The 19,101-nt window shown below is 38.3% G+C and overlaps 1 protein-coding gene across 5 annotated transcripts in view; it reads right to left on the bottom strand.

The window, feature by feature from the left end:
- Positions 1–19,101, bottom strand: part of LOC120533923 (protein PHTF2-like) — a 175,921-nt gene that overhangs the window by 90,844 nt on the left and 65,976 nt on the right. The gene's annotated exons all lie outside the window — the stretch shown is intronic.

Genomic DNA, 19,101 nt, shown 5'->3' with positions numbered 1-19,101 from the left:
TGATAGTTGCCTGTCAGCAGCAACAGAGCAATTTATTTTTTATTACATCAACTAATAAAACAGTAATATTATTTAAATACACTTTCTCTTAAGCAAACAGAGGTATTTAAAGATTACTTTTTCTGTAGTCTGGTTTTGAATGAGGATCTGAAAAGAAGCAGAATATGCAAAAATATGTATTTCAGGATATTATAGGGACCAGTAATTTCTTCTAAGAGATGCAAGATAATATCTAGAAAATATTGTGCATTCACCTTTAAAGTTTTTAAGTTCTATTTTGAAAAGCAATAAATGTGTACATTTTCAAAGGGAGTTAAAACCATGACTCATATGTATAACATTAGGTGGTGTGCATGAAGCTTTACAAACTCACTTTAACAAACTTCAGGCTCTTTTAACAAAACATAAAAATATGTACTTAAACACTTCATGAAAAAATAGCATTTAATGAGACTTGTACCTAACAGTTTCCATCACAACACTTGGAACTGTTGGTGTTTTTTTCCTATATGCTCAAAAATTCTTTTAGCTGTGTAACACAAAATCATAATATGGGTGAGTGCTCAGTAATGTCATATTTCTCATATGACCATGTTATTAATGTTTGCTCCTAACATTAAGATATAAATTATAAAGTGATACAGTAAAAAGTTAAGCAATTGTTCTTTTCCAGATTAACTCTGTCACTAAAGACATGTCTTAAATAAAACAGAAATTTGTTTAGTTACAATGTATATTCCTAACTTCACGACTCCCAACAAAAAAATGACACGATAAACAATGGCAAACAAAGTGCATTATGCTTACAAATAATCATGATGGCATTAGTTGCACCACCAGCAGAAATTATAATTAGAACTTAAATCAAACACAATTCTAATGTGTATATTCAGCACTGATTCTCCTTGCTTTTCCTTCTTCAAACATTTCCTTTTAGATAACCTGCTTCCTCAGGTTTAAAGGCAATGACATTCACAGCTCTGTCTAGCTGAGGTAGTAATTACAGGCACTGTTTTAAAGGATAATTAAAAATAATTAACAGTTATAAATCAAACCAGTCACCTACTGTAACAGCTTACCTGGCAAAAAAACTTAAGCCAGTATGATAAAACTAGAGCTAGGTTGTCAAATACTATAATAATCACTGATTCAAAAAGCTCACAGGGTGATATTAAATATAGCAAAGATTAGAGGTGGCAAACTCTACTTTACACGTATCAGTTCACACACAACTATTTACATATGGAGTAAAAACATAAATAAATGTTAACTGTATGAAAAGAGCTATATAGTGTTTTATAAGGCAATAAATTTCAGATGTTTTTAGAACCTGAATATACTGCATTTTGTTTTTCAGGTACACTGCAATTATTTTGCATTATAAACATAACTCTGTCTATGCACAGGTTAATATGAATGCTCCATTATTTGAAAGGTCATTGGGAAAGTTAAGATGTTTAAATGCACAATGTGGTTCCCTTAAAAGTTATATGTTACCAAAGGTATGAACTTATGTTTCTTAACAGAACAAAAGTTCATATGATCCTTGGTTACTTGCATGTTTTTGTTCTCCAGACAGACAGACAGATAGATAGATAAGATACTTTATTAATCCCAAGGGGGAATTCACATACTCCAACAGCAGCATACTGATAAAAAACAATATTAAATTAAAGAGTGATAAAAATGCAGGTAAAACAGACAATAACTTTGTATAATGTTAACGTTTCTTCCCCCGGGTGGAATTTAAGAGTTGCATAGTGTGGGGGAGGAACGATCTCCTCAGTCTGTCAGTGGAGCAGGACAGTGACAGCATTCTGTTGCTGAAGCTGCTCCTCTGTCTGGAGATGATACTGTTCAGTGGATTCTCCATGATTGACAGGAGCCTACTCAGTGCCCGTCACTCTGCCACAGATGTCAAACTGTCCAGCTACATACCTACAATAGAGCCTGCCTTCCTCATTAGTCTGTCCAGGCATGAGGCGTCATTCTTCTTTACGCTGCCTCCCCAGCACACCACCGCGTAGAAGAGGGCACTCACCACAACTATCTGACAGAACATCTGCAGCATCTTCTTGCAGGTGTTGAAGGACGCGAGTGTTCTAAGGAAGTATAGTCGGCTCTGTCCTCTCTTGCACAGAGCATCAGTATTGGCAGTCCAGTCCAATTTATCATCGAGCTGCACTCCCAGGTATTTATATGTCTGCACCCTCTGCGCACAGTCACCTCTGATGATCACGGGGTCAAGGAGGGGCCTGGTCCTCCTAAAATGCACCACCAGCTCCTTGGTTTTTCTGGTGTTCAGGTGTAAGTGGTTTGAGTCGCACCATTTAACAAAGTCCTTGATTAGGTTCCTATACTCCTCCTCCTGCCCACTCCTGGTGCAGCCCACGATAGCAGTGTCATCAGTGAATTTTTGCACGTGGCAGGACTCCGAGTTGTATTGGAAGTCCGATGTATATAGGCTGAACAGGACTGGGAGAAAATACAGTCCCCTGCGGCGTTCCTCTGTTGCTGACTATAATGTCAGACCTGCAGTTCCTGAGACACACATACTGAGGTCTGTCTGTAAGATAGTCCACGATCCATGTCACCAGGTATTAATCTACTCCCATCTCTGTCAGCTTGTCTCTAAGGAGCAGAGGTGTGATGGTGCTGAAGGTGCTAGAGTAGTCCAGAAACATAATTCTTACAGCGCCACTGTCTCTGTCCAAGTGGGAGAGGGATCGGTGTAGCATATAGATGATGACATCCTCCACTCCCACCTTCTCCTGGTATGCGAACTGCAGAGGGTCGAGGGCGTGGCAGACCAGTGGCCTCAGGTGGTGAAGCAGCAGCTGCTCCATGGTCTTCATCACATGTGATGTTAGGGAGACAGGCCGGAAGTCATTCAGCTCACTAGGACATGATACCTTTGGGACTGGGGTGATGCAAGACGTTTTCCAAAGCCTTGGGACTCTCCCCTGTTCCAAGCTCAGGCTGAAGATGCACTGTAGCGGACTCCCCAGTTCCAGCACGCAGGCCTTCAGCAGTCGTGGCAATACTTCATCTGGACCCACTGCTTTACTGGCACGAAGTCTCCTCAGCTCTCTGCTCACCTGGGCTGCTGTAATTGCGGGTGGGGTTGTCTCTCCTATGCTGTTATCAGCAGAAGGATGGGTGGAGGGTGCAGTACTCCAAGGTGTGAGTGGGTTAGGGTAGTCAAACCTGTTAAAGAAGCTGTTCATTTGGTTTGCTCTCTCCACGTCTCTCAATGTTGGCACCCCGCTTCGAGCTGCAGCCAGTGATGATCTTTATCCCATCCCATACTTCCTTCATGCTGTTATTCTGCAACTTCGGCTCCAGCTTTCTCCTGTACTGCTCCTTCGCCGCCCTGAGCTGGACTCGGAGTTCCTTCTGCACGCGCTTGAGCTCATGCTGATCACCACCTTTAAAAGCCCTTTTCTTCGGGTTCAAAAGGCCCTTGATGTCACTTGTAATCCATGGCTTGTTGTTAGCATAGCAGTGTATGGTTCTTACTGGAACTACAATGTCTATACAGAAGTTGATGTCGTCAGTAGTGCAGTCAACAACCTCCTCAATGTTCTCACTATGTGACCCCTGCAGGATATCCCAGTCCGTTGTTCCAAAGCAGTCTCTCAGAGCCTGTTCTGCCTCAGGGGACCACTTCCTGAATAAACGCGTGGTTGTAGGTAGCTCCCTCACTCTTGGTTTGCAGTGAGGCTGAAGCAGAACCAGGTTGTGACCTGCTTACCCAAGCGCAGGCAGCGGGGTGGCGCTGTATGCGTCTTTAACATTTGCATACAGTAGGCCAATAGTCCTATTTCCCCGGGTGTTACAATCCACATACTGGGAGAAGGCAGGTAATGTTTTGTCCAGCGTCACATGGTTAAAGTCTCCAGCGATTAGCACAAGCGCCTCAGGGTGCTGTGTTTGTAACTTAGCAACAGCGGAATGGATTATGTCACCCGTATCGCCGCGTCCGCCATCCGGAGGGATGTAAACAATAACAACAATGATGTGTCCAAACTCTCTGGGCAAGTAATAGGGACACAGACTTACAGCCAACAGTTCGATGTCACTGCAGCAAGTGGAGATTTTGACATTTACATGTCCAGAGTTACACCACCTTGTATTTACATAGAGTGCGAGTCCTCCTCCTTTCTGCAGGTATTTGCGTCTCTGTCCGCTCTAACTGTGCTAAACCCGGGTAGCTCCATGTTAGCATCTGGGATGTTAGTTGTTAGCCACGTTTCACAAAAACACAACAAACTGCATTCTCTGTAGGTCCTGACATTTTTCACCAGTGCGGCCAGTTCGTCGATCTTATTTGGTAGTGAGTTCACATTTCCCAGGATCACAGATGGCACCAAAGGTTTGAAACACCACTTTCTCGTAAGCCGGTTCGCTTTTAGCTTAGTTCTGGCTCTGCTGCCAAGATAACGCCTTCTTACCTCATCAGGTAAATAGGGAACCACACCGGCGTGGGCATTTGTTCTCAGTGCTTGAAGTTGACTACTTAAATATATGATTCTTGGCCTGTAAAAATCCATGTCCAAGTAGCAAAAAGTAGTAAAAAGTGTCCAGGGAATGAGTCCACATAAAAGAGTGATAGGAGTGATCAGTGAAATGGAGAAAAAGGTAGAAAGATAAAGTCGTATACGGAGCTGCTGGAAAGGCTGCCACTCCCGGAGGCGCCTGAGTCATGAGTATCTACAAATACTAGTACAGTACTGGCTCAGAGCACTGTAACAAGTTTGCAGATAAAATACAATTACGAACTTTATAAATTATTAATTACATAATAAGTACACATAGATACAGATTTATTTAAACATACGCAAGACAAAGCACTTCCAAACTGTTTAATTTAAATGGAGTCTGGCATTATCAGTCCATTAACCTTATCGCTGGACTATGGCCAGCTGACAATGGAGGAGAGGAAAACCAAAACTCCAGTCTGTAACACTCCAGGAGAAAGTGAACCTCTGGGGGTTCCAAGGCCCAATATAAGAGAAAATCTAATGTGCAATATGCATCCAAACAAAATAAAAAGCAGTTTAGAAATAAATGTATGTTCTATTGTGTGTGTATATATATATATAGGTCATAATAAAAATGTAAATGACTGTAGAATTGATCAAATTCCAGGAAAATCTCAGTCTCACACAATGGTTGTAAACACATCTACAATTACAAAAGGCTTATCTGTATGACAGCCTCTGACTGTAAGCATCTGTAGCATAATACATCATCTGTGAAACACGGCGGAGGCAGTTTTACAATTACGTTTACTTATTTAGTTTATCCAAGGCAACTTACAAAATTTATTATACAATTTGTTACATTTCTTTTGGCTTTCCAATTGGAATACAGAAAGGTCATGTGACTTGCTTATTGTCACATAGTGTCAATAGCAAGATATGAACTCACAACCTCAGGGTTTGAAGTCCAAAGCCTTAACCACTACACCACACTGCCTATCATGTTATGGCATATACAAGCGTGACTGCCAATGTAAATGGACAATAGTGTTTATTGGTGATATACAGTAATTGCTGACAGAAGTAGCAGGATGAATTCTGAAATGTACAAGGCTATACTGCGTGCTCAGATTCAGACAAATGGTTCAAAACTGATAGGACGATGCTTCATAGTACAGATGGACAATGAACCAAAACATATTGTGAAAGCAAACCAAGTGTTTGTCAAGGCAAATAAGTGAAATATTCTGCAATAGCCAAGTCAATCAACTGAACTCAACCCAACTGGTCATGCATTTCACTTGCTGAAGACAAATTTGAAATTAGAAAGTCTGGTGAACACCAAGCACCCGAATAAAGCTGCATGAAAGAACTAGCAAAACAACAGTGGGGAGGAAACCCAGCACTTGGAGAAAGCCATGATTTCCAGACTTCAGGCTATCACTGACTGGAAAGGACTTTCAACCAAGTATTGAAAAAAAAAATTTGATGATTTTTGAACCCCTGAAAATAGGGACTATTTATAAAAATGCCTGTATTTTCTAAATGGCTCATACAATGTTTTTGATAAACCTGTTGAATTAAAACTTTAAATCTACACTTCAATCGCATCTTGATTACTTCATTTCAAAACTATTGAAACTATTGTGGTGGTGAATAGATCAAAAATTGTGAAAATTGCATCACTTTCCAAATACTTATACTTGGTTTATACTTCATGCGATGTGACATGTGCTCCTACGGACACTACCACTATGCAAGCAGTGTACTGTTTATAATTGAATGCATACTTTATGTAAATCTGGCAGTGCGAGATATCAACATGGTGAGAAAACTATATTTGGCATCACTATGTTGTGAATTGCTCGAAACATCCAGTAAATTCCTTGGACACCTTTCCACAATATCTCTGAAAAGGATGGATGTTTAATTCCATCCATCAATCCAGGGATGTGCCCATTCCAGCAAAGATTCCAAAAAAAGACAGCACAGAAAATGGTATGTAAGACCTTTAAAATGTATCACATCATTACAATGGGGAATATGTGACGCTTATATTGCCTATGCGAGAAATAGATGAAGAAAAGCACCACAAATAAATACATTTTTATGTCAGCATTTAAGTTTGATGATTTACTTCACCGCATCAAACCACTCATCAAACATTGAAGCAAGCACTTTGATCCTGTAGGATCTGTAAAGCTGCTTGCTGTCACATGTTGATAGTAAACAGAAACTCTGATGTCACATTCCAACTTGAACACACTGCGCTGTTTTTGGTGGGGCTGCAACTCATATACATATTTTGTTGATTTCTGAGGATCTGCTCAGAGGCCGCGTCAAATGAATGCTGAGAAAGCATGGCAGCCATACACGTGCGCATACGCCTTCTGAGCGTAAAGTATAAACAAACCCTTACAGCATGAGCCTAACTGTAGATACTGTATTAGCTATTCAGTCTGCCTGTCAAATATGTATGATGTATTTTTAATAGTTGAAGTATATGATTAAAGAAATGTTGTTCTTACACAGTCAACCTGGCTGTTTTTTGTAATTTAATTGATTAAATCTAGAGGAAACACAGGACTACAAATCTTTAAAAATGATTATTAAGCAGATGCCTTTATCCTAACAGATTTGCAAATAAATCAAAAACATCAAATAAACTTGGGTAATTCTTTACAAACAAATGGAGCATAAGAAGCTTATCACTACAGTCGTGACAACTAGCAGTGTAGCAATATATTAACTGGTTAATGGTTGAAAAGGTCAGTGCAGTTACACATACAGGCAGGTGGCCGGGAGCAGTTCCAAGATGTTTTTGAAACGGCACATTTTTAAGAGCCACTTGCTGCATTCATTTGAGAGCTACACTGTCCACACATGTCACTCAATCAGGACAGCATACGCTTCTCAACACTTTATTCATCCCCCACAGGAAGCATAAATACTGCCAGAATTTCAACAAAGCTTCATGTGCAAATGAAAAAAGTAATTGAAAACTAAAAAACAACAACAACAACAACAACATTGGGAAGAATGCAGAGGGTCACAAGAGCATTTTTTCCCTGAGATTGATTATTACAATTACAAATACTGTTCAGAGAATAATAAACTTTATTCATTAATTCATTTAGATTGAATAGTGTAATAAACAATTTATTGAAAATCAGCATGTTAATGGTTTCATTGCTACAAATTATGCACCCTATAGAGGAAGGTACATGTGACAACCAAAATTTTTGAATCCACATTCAAATATATGCAAAAATGCAATTTTTTTTAATATGAAATATGAGCAGTGCTGCAAAAATCATTAGCCTTTCAAAAAAGAAATAAAAGCAAAATGTTTTCCCCCATGAAAGCCAATTTATTTTTGTCTTCTACACAACATAAATGCACTTTATGTGCTTGATCCATTTCTCAAAGCAAAATTACCTTGAGTTAAGCTCTCAAGTTGTTCATTTACCACATAAATTAATTCATCATATGTCTCAAAAAAATTTCCACACAAAGGTTCTTTAGTTTTTGGGAACAGCCAAAATTCACATAGTTCTACATTAAATCGGGTAAATACGTAGGAGGTTCAATCAGTTGGAAGACAGATTTCTCCAAAGTTTCAATGGTCAGCTTTCCAGTGCACATCAGCGCATTGTCATTGTGGGAAAATGACTTGCTTAGAATCAGGCAGGGATGACTTCCACTCCTCTCACTCATCCTCCTCGTACCACTCTCCATGACTTCCTGTGGGTAAAGAGATCTTTTTATATAATACAATACTGTGGCTGTTCGTTTGCCTGTCCAGGATTTTAAATCACCTGTAGCTCGCAAACAATTTGACCTACTTGACCTGAAATTTGGTACACATATACTACGTGACCTCTACTGTCTGCTTTCGGAGTGATGATTTTTATTACTCTTTTTATTTTTATTTTATTTTATTATAGAATTAACTCTTGGCAGCGCACAGCAGGGCGGCCGTGCGGCGCATGTGTACGGGTGCCGTTCTCAACCCTACCACCTTTGCCATCATTTCCCCTATCTCTTCATATCTTAAATCATTCTTGAGGCAGATTGAACACTTAAGTGCCAGCTTAAGTGAAAAATTAAGAAAAACATACTAAGTAATTGCAACACAACCACTGACTTAATCAGTTGTAAAAGAAGAGAAGAAGCGGGCCATTAGAGTGGAGAAATGAAGAGCTGCTCAGGAAACAGCAAGCACATCAACCTCTGAGCAAACGAATGCTAAACGTATGGAGAAAGAGGATGAAAACTGTAAGTCAAGTGTATTCATTGCACGTTATTGTGCAGTACGCCGTTACTGGTATTTTTATAAACTCGGGGTGAGGGGGACTTGATCTCTAATCGAAGCGAGCTGCCATCATGTTCACAAAGAATGAAGGACTTTTCTCTTAATATAGAAGATCCAGCCATCAATTAATCAATCCACACATTTACAATCATACACATATGAACAAATTACAGTTGTCAATTAAACAAACATAAATGTCCTTGGTATATGGGAAGAAAATTAGAGTATACAGAGATAAAAACCCACACAGACATGGATGCCTGGCTTGTATCACAAACCCAGGACTCTGATGCTGTGATGCAACAGCACTAATCATTGTGTAACCATGCTGCCCCGGAATACAATATTTATGTGAAACAACAGCACCTGCTTCAAAAACCTTTAGGCTTTGTTTTATGTAAATGCTCCTAGCTAAGTTCAGGTTAGGGGACATTCAAACAGTCACCTTTAGGCTTTGTTTTATGTAAATGCCCCTAGTTAAGTTCAGGTTAGGGGACATTCAAACACTCTGACATAATGTTATTCAGTCTACTTAGTTATTTAAATAAAACAAAACAAATGCAATGTGTCACTGGGTGTGGTATTCATTCTTGTCTGTGAATATACTGAAGTAATGTATTCTGTTGCATTCTGTTCATTTCCAATAAAACTACTTTATAAGAATTAAATCTTGGTGATTGTATACTATTATGGCTGAGTTTTCATGATTACTCAAAACAGCGTAAATAAACTAATGTTTAGAACAGTTTCTCCCAAAGCTAAACTCTAGTGCCTATTCAAAATGACATGTCATTTATGTTTAGCACTTGTAATACATCAAACAGGAGCAGCAGAGTTGTAATCTATATATTGATCACTTTGTATTTACTTATTTATTTAGAAATCTCTCAATTTCTACCTTGTTTTCCAGAAAGGATTTAAGTGTTAACAGACTAAGCAGAGCATACCTGTCAAAGAAAAAAAAGAATTCTCCTCCTGGGCAATTTCCGTGATACTTCTTATTAAAAATAATCTAATCTCACTTTGTACAGGCCTGAGGCACCATGAGCCCTTTAACTTTATGGCTGACTGGGTCAGGATGTATTTACCCGTGCTGGGCTTGTCTTGAAGAAGCTACATAAAGTCATCATATCAGAAATACTGGTAAAGAGTTTATTAAAATGCCCATAGTTAGATAAAGACTTCTATGCTTCTTGGTCAGTATAACTACAGGGATGTTTCATAAAAAACAAAAGATGATTATACCTGACTTAAAGAACAGCAAGAACAAAAATTGCATGTGCATAATCGTTTAATTTAGTTTTTATCTGTCTATATAAGCTGCCTTGGTTATGTTCCATGTGTGTTGTGTGTGGTCCCTCAAGAAGAAGGGTCACCTGATAATCACCACCAGGCATGGCCCTCCTCCCTACAAATCTGGAAGGTCTTCCATTGTTCCTGGGGGTTCACTTTAAATGTACTTAGGAATGTATAGCAAGTTCTATGATTCAATTGTGCCTTGTGAGTATTCTTTGAATACTGTCTTGGGATTATTTTTTTGTTAAATTTGCCTTTAACAGACTTTGTATGTCTTTTTGTGCTCTTTGGAGCTTTATATTATATTATATATAGTATTTATATAAAGATTGCCCTTGTTACTAGCTAGGTTTGACAGTTTCCTCCTTTGGTGTGCATTTTTTTGGACTATGTGCTTGGGACTCCCAATTCATGACAGAAAGAAAGCCATTACAAATTACTAAGTATTTCTCTCAAATTGTAACTAGATTTTACATTATTAATTATTGCTAGAAAAAGGTAATCACATATGTAATTACTTTCAAGTTACACTCTAAATTCATGGAAAAGTATAAAGATAATACCCAACTGTACTTGGCTTATAATAGTGAATGTGCACTGAGCAACTAAACAAATAAAGTACATGAGCTATATTGGCACTGTGCCATTTCCAACACATGAAGCAGCAAATAAAGGTCTTCACTTCACAAAAACAATTCTTTTAATTCAAAAATAAAACAGACTTATCCACTCAAACACTTGCAAACATGGAATCAGTAAAAGGTAAACATATTGCTAGTGTAGTAGCCAGAAGACGACAGCACTTACTGATTGGTGATTACTGCAGCATTTACTGCTTAACACAATCAATACACCCATGTGCCTGGCCCACCCCATCTCCCTATTCTTTACATTATTAAAATGGTATGCAGAAACCAAAAACAAAGCATTTACATTTTGTAATTAACCAACTTACATTCACTAACAATTAAGGTAAAGACTCAGTTACCCAAACATAGACTTATCCTCCATCCTTGTTGGAACATTCAAGAGATGTGGTGGAAAAACTGAAATATATGTCAGGATCTGGAACAACATTTTATAACACATGCCTCTTACAGCATTATATACAGAGTTTATTTGTCTCTGTATATTCAATTCATTAGGAGCTCTTTGATCAAGAGGATGTCGAGTACATCACAAGGGACACAATATTAAAGCAGCTAATGTTTAAATATAAAAGTTCCCAGATGCAAAATGTGGTTTATATTGCTCTAACTTAAACTACAAATAAAGTTTCTCATATCTTTTAAAGTAAAACTCAATACAATCCCCAAATTAAAACAAACTATCATGCAATGCCATAAAATAACATGCCACAACAGCATAAAAATAGTTTGCATGTGCAGGGTAAATCAGGGTGGGAAAGCAGATTGAGCAGCCATACTCACCTCCTGGAACAGTAGCTGACCTGGAATGCTGTCTTTCAAGACATTTACAATATTATTATCTGCTTAGATACACAGGTACAATGACAGCAACAAAATTAAAACTTAAGTCAGTTACAAAGGTGTTTATAAAAACTACTTTGTTACTGGGAAGTTAAATTAAGTTACATTAGTCAAAATAATTACAAGCTAACAGGTATAAACAAACTCAAACATGAGTAAGCATATAGCTGTTTTGTTTTTTAGCGTCTAAAATTAGAAGGTGAAATGAAAATCTTATTCATAATGAAGGTGAAACTATGAATAAAATGATTCATACACAAAATGACTAATATAATGAGACTAAAAGTATTTGGAAAGAGGTGATAACTAAATGTTTCAAGCTTGCATATTGTAATCTTTTTAGTTAGCCAATAAAAGGTGTCATTTTGCTGGACTTTTCTCTATGCCTTATATAAAAAATCTAAATAAAAAAAAACAATGTAATGAAGATAACTAGAACAACTTGCATACAGTAAACATATGCTTACTAGGCATTCCTACTTAACAATAAGGTAATGTGTTCCTAAGTAAGGAGAACCTTTTTGTTTAAATGGCAATAGCACATATTTTAGCTGTTATGAAAGCAACTGAACAGTTTCTAGGTAGTAATTAATCTTTTACATCCGTGTTCAGGTTTTTTGTCCATTCTTCCATGAACACTTACTGTACTTCAAGTGCTGGAGATTTACTGGCTGTAGTACATGGGTAGTTTATTTCAGATCTTGACATCACATTCCAAAATATGATCCATTATTAGGGAGATTTCTTGGGATGTTTTGTTTAACTGACATTGTGCTGTTACAATTTTAGGATTACATTTTCTTAATATTTACAAATCTTTGTGAGTTAATGCGTTAACAGTAGCAATTGCTTAAGTCAAGCATCAGTAAGGGAGTAATGTTATTTTATAATTAAATTAAGTGTTAGAATTTTGACAAATACAGTGGAACCTCGGTTCACGACCATAATTCGTTCCAAAACTCTGGTTGTAAACCAATTTGGTCTAGAACCGAAGCAATTTCCCCCATAGGATTGTATGTAAATACAATTAATCCAGACCATATGAACTGTATGTAAATATATTTTTTTAAAGATTTTTAAGCAAAAATATTAGGGATGCACCGAAATTTCGGCCGCCGAAAATTTTCGGCCGAAATAGCATTATCGGTTTCGCCAAACGTAAGAAAGCGCCAAAATAAAAGCGAATTGTCGCCACGCTCTCCCATCCTCCCGCCTCGCTGCGCTGTTATTACGCATCAAACACGGAGTATGTCGGCGGTTTGGAAGCACTTCAAAGTTTCAGATGAGGACAGAAAAGTTGCAATATGCAACATTTGCTCTGCAAAAGTTTCAAGAGGGGGTTCAACAGCAAAGACATTTTCGACTACAGGTTTAATACGCCACCTTAAGTCAAGACACGCAATTGAATTTGAGGAATACCGTCAAACAACGTTGGTTAAAACTAAGCCAACTAGCACATCAACACCCTCGGTTGCCACATTTTTCGAAAAAATTAAGAAATTTGCAAATGACAGTGCTAAAGCACGTGACATAACAGAGAAAGTAATGGAATTCATTGCTTTAGATGACGAGCCGTTTTCAGTCGTGGAGGACATCGGATTTCGTAGGCTAATACACCACATTGAGCCGCGTTACACACTGCCAAGCAGACGGTATTTTGCAGAGACCTCTCTACCTGAAATGTATGACCGTGTTGCAAAACATGTTCATGAGCTCATGACCACAGATATCTCTGCTCTAAGTTTTACCACAGACATATGGAGCTCTGACGTTAGTCCAACTAGCATGCTCAGTTTGACAGCGCAGTGGATAAACGCGGAGTTTAAATTGCAAAACATTCTGCTTCATGCACAGGAGTTTGTCGGCTCACACACTGCAGCAGCAATATCCGATGCTTTGGCTAACATGTTTGAAATTTGGAACATAGACAAGTCTAAAGTGCATGTGATTGTGAGAGATAATGCACGGAACATGATAAAGGCTATGGATGACAGTGGATTAAAGAGCATACCTTGCATGGCACACACGCTGCAGTTGGCTGTGAATGAGGGAGTGCTTAGTCAGCGGAGCATATCAGAAATCACAGCAACTGGGAGAAAAATTGTGGGACATTTTAAGCATTCTCCGCTTGCTTATTCCAGACTACAAGATTTGCAAAACAGTTTGGGATGCCAACAAACGACTACAGCAAGATGTGGCCACTCGCTGGAACAGTACATACTATATGTTGCAAGGATTACTTGAACAGAAGCGGGTTTTAGCTGCATACATGACAGATCACGACCTGCCAGCAACTTTGAGTGCACATCAGTGGATGTTGGTGGAAAACATTGTCTCTTCTCGCCCGTTCGAACAGTTAACCAAGGAAATAAGCTCAGCTCAAGCGTCTGTTGCTGAAGTTATTCCACTGATCGCAGCACTGAAGCGCCTGCTTAGAAAAGAGGCGGAAACAGATCATGGCGTAAAAACAGCTAAAAAAACTCTACTGGAGGCTGTTAACAAACGCTTCCAAGACATTGAGTCCAACCCTCTTTACGGCATTGCAACAATATTAGATCCACGCTTTAAAGACCATTACTTTGACGATGAGAAAAGGCAGGATGTACGCGAAATGGTGCAAACAGAGCTTACGGCTCTTGAAACCTCTGGTGAAGCACAAGCCGCGACGGGGAGAACAGAACAAACTGTGCCTGAGAAACGGTCACGTACAAGTGATGAGGCGCACATTCCTTCGCTTTCTGATATGTTTGACGAAATTTTACAGGAAAGCGTCCCAACCCACAGCGGTGTAAGAGCAAGCGCAGCTTCACAAGAAGTAGCAACCTATCTAGCTGAACTACCCATTGGCAGAAGTGACAATCCACTTGACTACTGGAGCGCGAACAAAGATCGCTTTCCTTTGCTTGCATGGACTGCGCGCAAGTACTTATCTGCCCCAAGCACCAGCACAGACAGTGAGAGATTATTCAGTGCAGCATCTCATGTTCTTGATGAGAACAGAAATCGTCTCTCCAGCCAGAAAGCTGAACAACTTTTGTTCATAAAGAGAAATCTGCCACTTTTGCTAAAATAAAAGCAGCCTAATTGATGTTGTTTACAGTTAAAGGTTTGATTTATTTATTCTGTTATTGCAATGTTGTTTTGCACAGTAATTTAAAATTGAAGTAAAACGTTTAATGCAGGTAATATTTTGCACAATTCGTAAAGGCACTAAAAGCTAGCACAGACTGAGTGATTTTATTCAGTGCAGTATGTTCTTCATGAGAAGAGGAACTGTGTCTTCAGCCAGAAAACTGAAAAACTTTTGTTCATAAAGATAAACCTGCTTCTTTTGCTTAAATTAAAAGCAGACCAATTTAGTGTGTATAGTTATGTTGTTTACAGTAAGAGGTTGGATTTATTTATTTTTCTTCTGTTTGTGCACTGTTGTTTGGTACAGTAATTTAAAATTGAAGTAAAAAAGCAGCTAGCATTTTTTTTGCACAATTTTGTTACAGAAAGAAATTTTATTTAGTTTTGTTATTGTTAAACAGCCTTATTACTGTTATTTATTATCAATAAAAGTTTGATTGCTTAATTAATTTGTAGTTTTTTTAATACAAACAAAAAGAAAATATTTTAAACATGTTTTTAATGAAGCCATTTTCGGTTTCGGTATCGGTTTTCGGCCAAGTGCATCCAAAAATTTTGGTTTCGTTTTCGGCCCAGAATTTTCATTTCGGTGCATCCCTAAAAAATATAGTTAATTATACCATAGAATGCACATCGTAATAGTAAACTAATATAAAAACATTGAATAACACTGAGAAAACCTTGAACAACAGAGAAAACATTGCAAGAGTTTGCACTATAGCCTTACAACCTGATCGCTGTAAACAATTTTTTTTAAGCACAGGGGGAAAAAAAGGAACATTTGAACAAATCCGAACATTATTTAAAAACCAACCACAAGCAACCAAGAACGTAACATTCCAGGAGATCACGCTAATAGCCTTACAACCCGATTGCTGTAAGCACTTTTTTTTTAAATGAGTTATAAGCACAGGGGAAAAAAATGAACATTTGAAAAAAGAGAAAAGTAACATTGCAACAATTCACGCTACTAACCGAAAAATGAACATCTGAAAAATCCGTAATACAAAAACTAACAATAAACCACCAAGAAAACTAACCTTGCATGAGTCGAGTTCTGGCATGAAATGAGGAGGAACTGGGTGGAGAGGAGGCTACAGTTTTGAGGGAGAGTCTGGCTCCGCGATGGAGAGATATTTTCCTTCAGGTGTTTTCTCTGTGGTGATTTCTTGGGTTTCTGTTTTTTTTTAGCTGTTTAGCTAGTGGATCAGACTTAGAGGGTGTGCCGGTGCATTGTCCATTAAAAGAAGGCATTTTTTAGGCAGGTTATTCTCTTCAAGATATTGCTTCACGGCGGGAGCAAAAGCCTCGTACAGTCATTCCAAAAACAAGGTCCTTTTGACCCAACCCTTCGTGTTTGCCCTCCACATCACGGGCAGTCTGGCTTTGTTTACATTGTGCTGCTTGAAAGCATGAGGGTTCAAAAAATGGAAAACGTGTAGCGGCTTGATTTTTACGTCGCCACTTGTTTTAGCACACAGCAAAACGGTTAACCTGTCCTTCATTGGTTTATGGCTGGGCATAGCCTTCTCTTCCTGGGTAATGTAGGTCCTCTTCGGCATCCTCTTCCAGAACAATCTGGTCTCGTCGCAGTTGAAGACTTGTTGCGGGATGTAGCCTTTGTCCTCCACGAATTTTGTGAAATTTTTCATGAATTCTTTCGCAGTTTCAGCGTCAGAACTAGCAGCCTCTCTCACACTATGAATGCCACTTCTCGTGCAAAACTTTTCAAACCATCATCTACTGGCTTTAAATTCCTCACTTTCACCACTCATAGAAGGATAGTTTTGCAGCAAATTGCCATGAATCTTCCTGGCTTTCTCGCAGAACATCGCCTTGCTTACGATATCCTCTGCAAGTTGCTTCTCGTTCAGCCACACTAACAACAGTTTTTCCACCTCTTCCAGCACTTGAGGCCTCAGCCTGGTTAATGCTGTAACTCCCTTTGCAACATCATCTGCTTTAATAGATTTTCTGCTTTAGAATATTCAAAATCATAGATTTTTACTTCTTGTACTCGGCGGCAAGATCAGTAACACAAACGCCACGCTCATACTTTTCAAAAATTTCTTTCTTTACTTCGATTTCAATTTTCTTCAAAACTTTCTTCTCACCACTCTTCACTTGCTTAGAAGCCATGGTTAACTGCAAAAGCACATGAAAAACTGTAGCGCACAAAGAGTTCTCAGGTAGAGCACGCACGTCTGACTGAGAATAATGAACAGGGAGAGGCTGAACACATGCTTAAATACAGTAATTCGCGTGTATGAACCGGAAGGGAAATGAAATAGAGCACAAAGAGTTCACAGCAAAAGCACACACGCACGTGCAAGCACACATGTCTGACCGAAAAAAAAATCTACAATATTGTTTCTCAGTTTTCAATAATGCAGCTCCAAGCCATCCTTCAAGATCCCGGCTAATAACATGCTATATAAAGGGTTTGCTTTTAGGACTTTACAACAACACCAGTGTAGATTTCAATATCATGGGAGGACCTCAGAAATTTCCTTTAAGTTAGGATGGAAATTTTTCAGTCTGTCATGATGTTGATGATACAATATAAATATAGCAAGATTGTTTCTATACAGTAACTCAGAAGAAGCCATAAACACCTTAAATGCCACCTGAACATTCACCATCCTTATATCTAAGCAGTGTAAACAGTGACTCAATACATTCAATAACAACTGGTAACAGTAGTTCTTGTTACATGCTTGCATGGATGATGTATTTTAAATTGCCATATTAATTATTCTGGGGTGACAACCAAGACTTAATCCCTCCCTTAGGACTTATTGATTTATATCACATTATCTGTCCGAAGGCTAGAAAAGGACAAAGAGATGAAACACGGTCAAAACCAGAAACAACTCAAAACTATGAAGACAAACCCCTTTACATCAAACAGTAATTGCTAATCATAATTCAAAGTCAGAAGGAAAACCAAAAGTTTAGAAACCAGAAATCCGGAAAAGTCATTTGCCCTGCATTAATTTAGAGTTTTCAATCCAAATCACAGGTATGAATGAATCGTCACACTGGTATTTAAGGGGTTGTACTGATGGCGTAAGATGCATTACCTTTCGAACCCTTGTCCATTAGCAACTGTAAGCAGCATTCTGGTAATGGGAATGATAATATGGCAGCACCCATATGCAAATCAAAATAACAATGTGGCAGCACAAATCAAATAATCACTGTGATTGGGAACATTGAACTGAAAAGGCAACTGCACATAAACGTACCCAGAATAAAGAAATCCATATGCCCACATATGTTTAAGCACAGAAAAATTATTTCAGAGAGAGAGAGAGAACAACTTATAGCACATATACTGTATGGGAATCGAACATTCATTTAATCAGAATAACTAGAAGGTGCTCATTTTCTTTATCTGTGTTTTTAAAAATAGCATAATGCCTTCTATGAGAACTTCTTTTATTCATGTGGTAAAATAAATATTGCAGTACAATTTGTTTTTACTCAACTCTGAGCATTATCTTGAACATAGAGACCATATTTACCTAGGTTTTTAATTAAACAAAATTTCAACTGAAAGAAGGCACAGTAGCATAGTAAATAGCACAAACTGCCTCAAAATTACTGGACCCATTAGATACAGTGAAAATAAAATGTGTTCACAATTTCTTATCATGCAACATTGAATCACAATAGATTACTTTTGACACTAATGTCAAAGTGAAATCAAATCTCTGCAAAGTGATCCAAATTAAATACAAATGTACAACACAAAAAATAACTACTTAAGTATTCATTCACTTCAAGTCAATATTCAGTAAACACACCTTTGGCAGACATTCTAGCCTTGAGTCTGTGTGCACAGGTCTCTATCAACTTTATAGATCTTAACATTGCAATTCTTCCACATTCTCCCTTGCAAAATTACTCAAGCTCTGCCAGGCTTAATAGAAATCATGAATGTACAGCCTATTTTTAAGTTCTGCCACAAATTCTCAAATGGATAGCAATCTAGGTTCTGACTCAGCCACTCCATGATAATTCTAGAGTTGTTTTTAACCAATTTCTGTGTAACTTTGGCTTTATGCTTGAGATTTTTGCCTTGCTGAAAACAAATCTTCTCCCAAGGCACTTGTTTCTTGCAGACTACATCAGGTTTGCCTCCTGGATTTCCCTGCATTTTGCTACATTCATTTTACACACATATGCCTTCCAGGTCCTGCTGCTGAGAAGAATCTCAAAAGCATGAACCTTCCTTTGCCATCATACTTCATGATGGGAATACTGGATTTTGACAACATGTGGTGTTTGGCTTATATCAAACATGTCGTTCAATCTGATCACCAAAAAGCATACATTTTGGTCTCAGCAGAACACAGAATCTTCTTCCAGCTCACTTTAG

The sequence above is a fragment of the Polypterus senegalus genome, chromosome 8 (assembly GCF_016835505.1).
Source record: "Polypterus senegalus isolate Bchr_013 chromosome 8, ASM1683550v1, whole genome shotgun sequence".
Classification (NCBI taxonomy): Eukaryota; Metazoa; Chordata; class Cladistia; order Polypteriformes; family Polypteridae; genus Polypterus; species Polypterus senegalus.
This window is presented reverse-complemented; position numbering and strand designations above follow the sequence as displayed.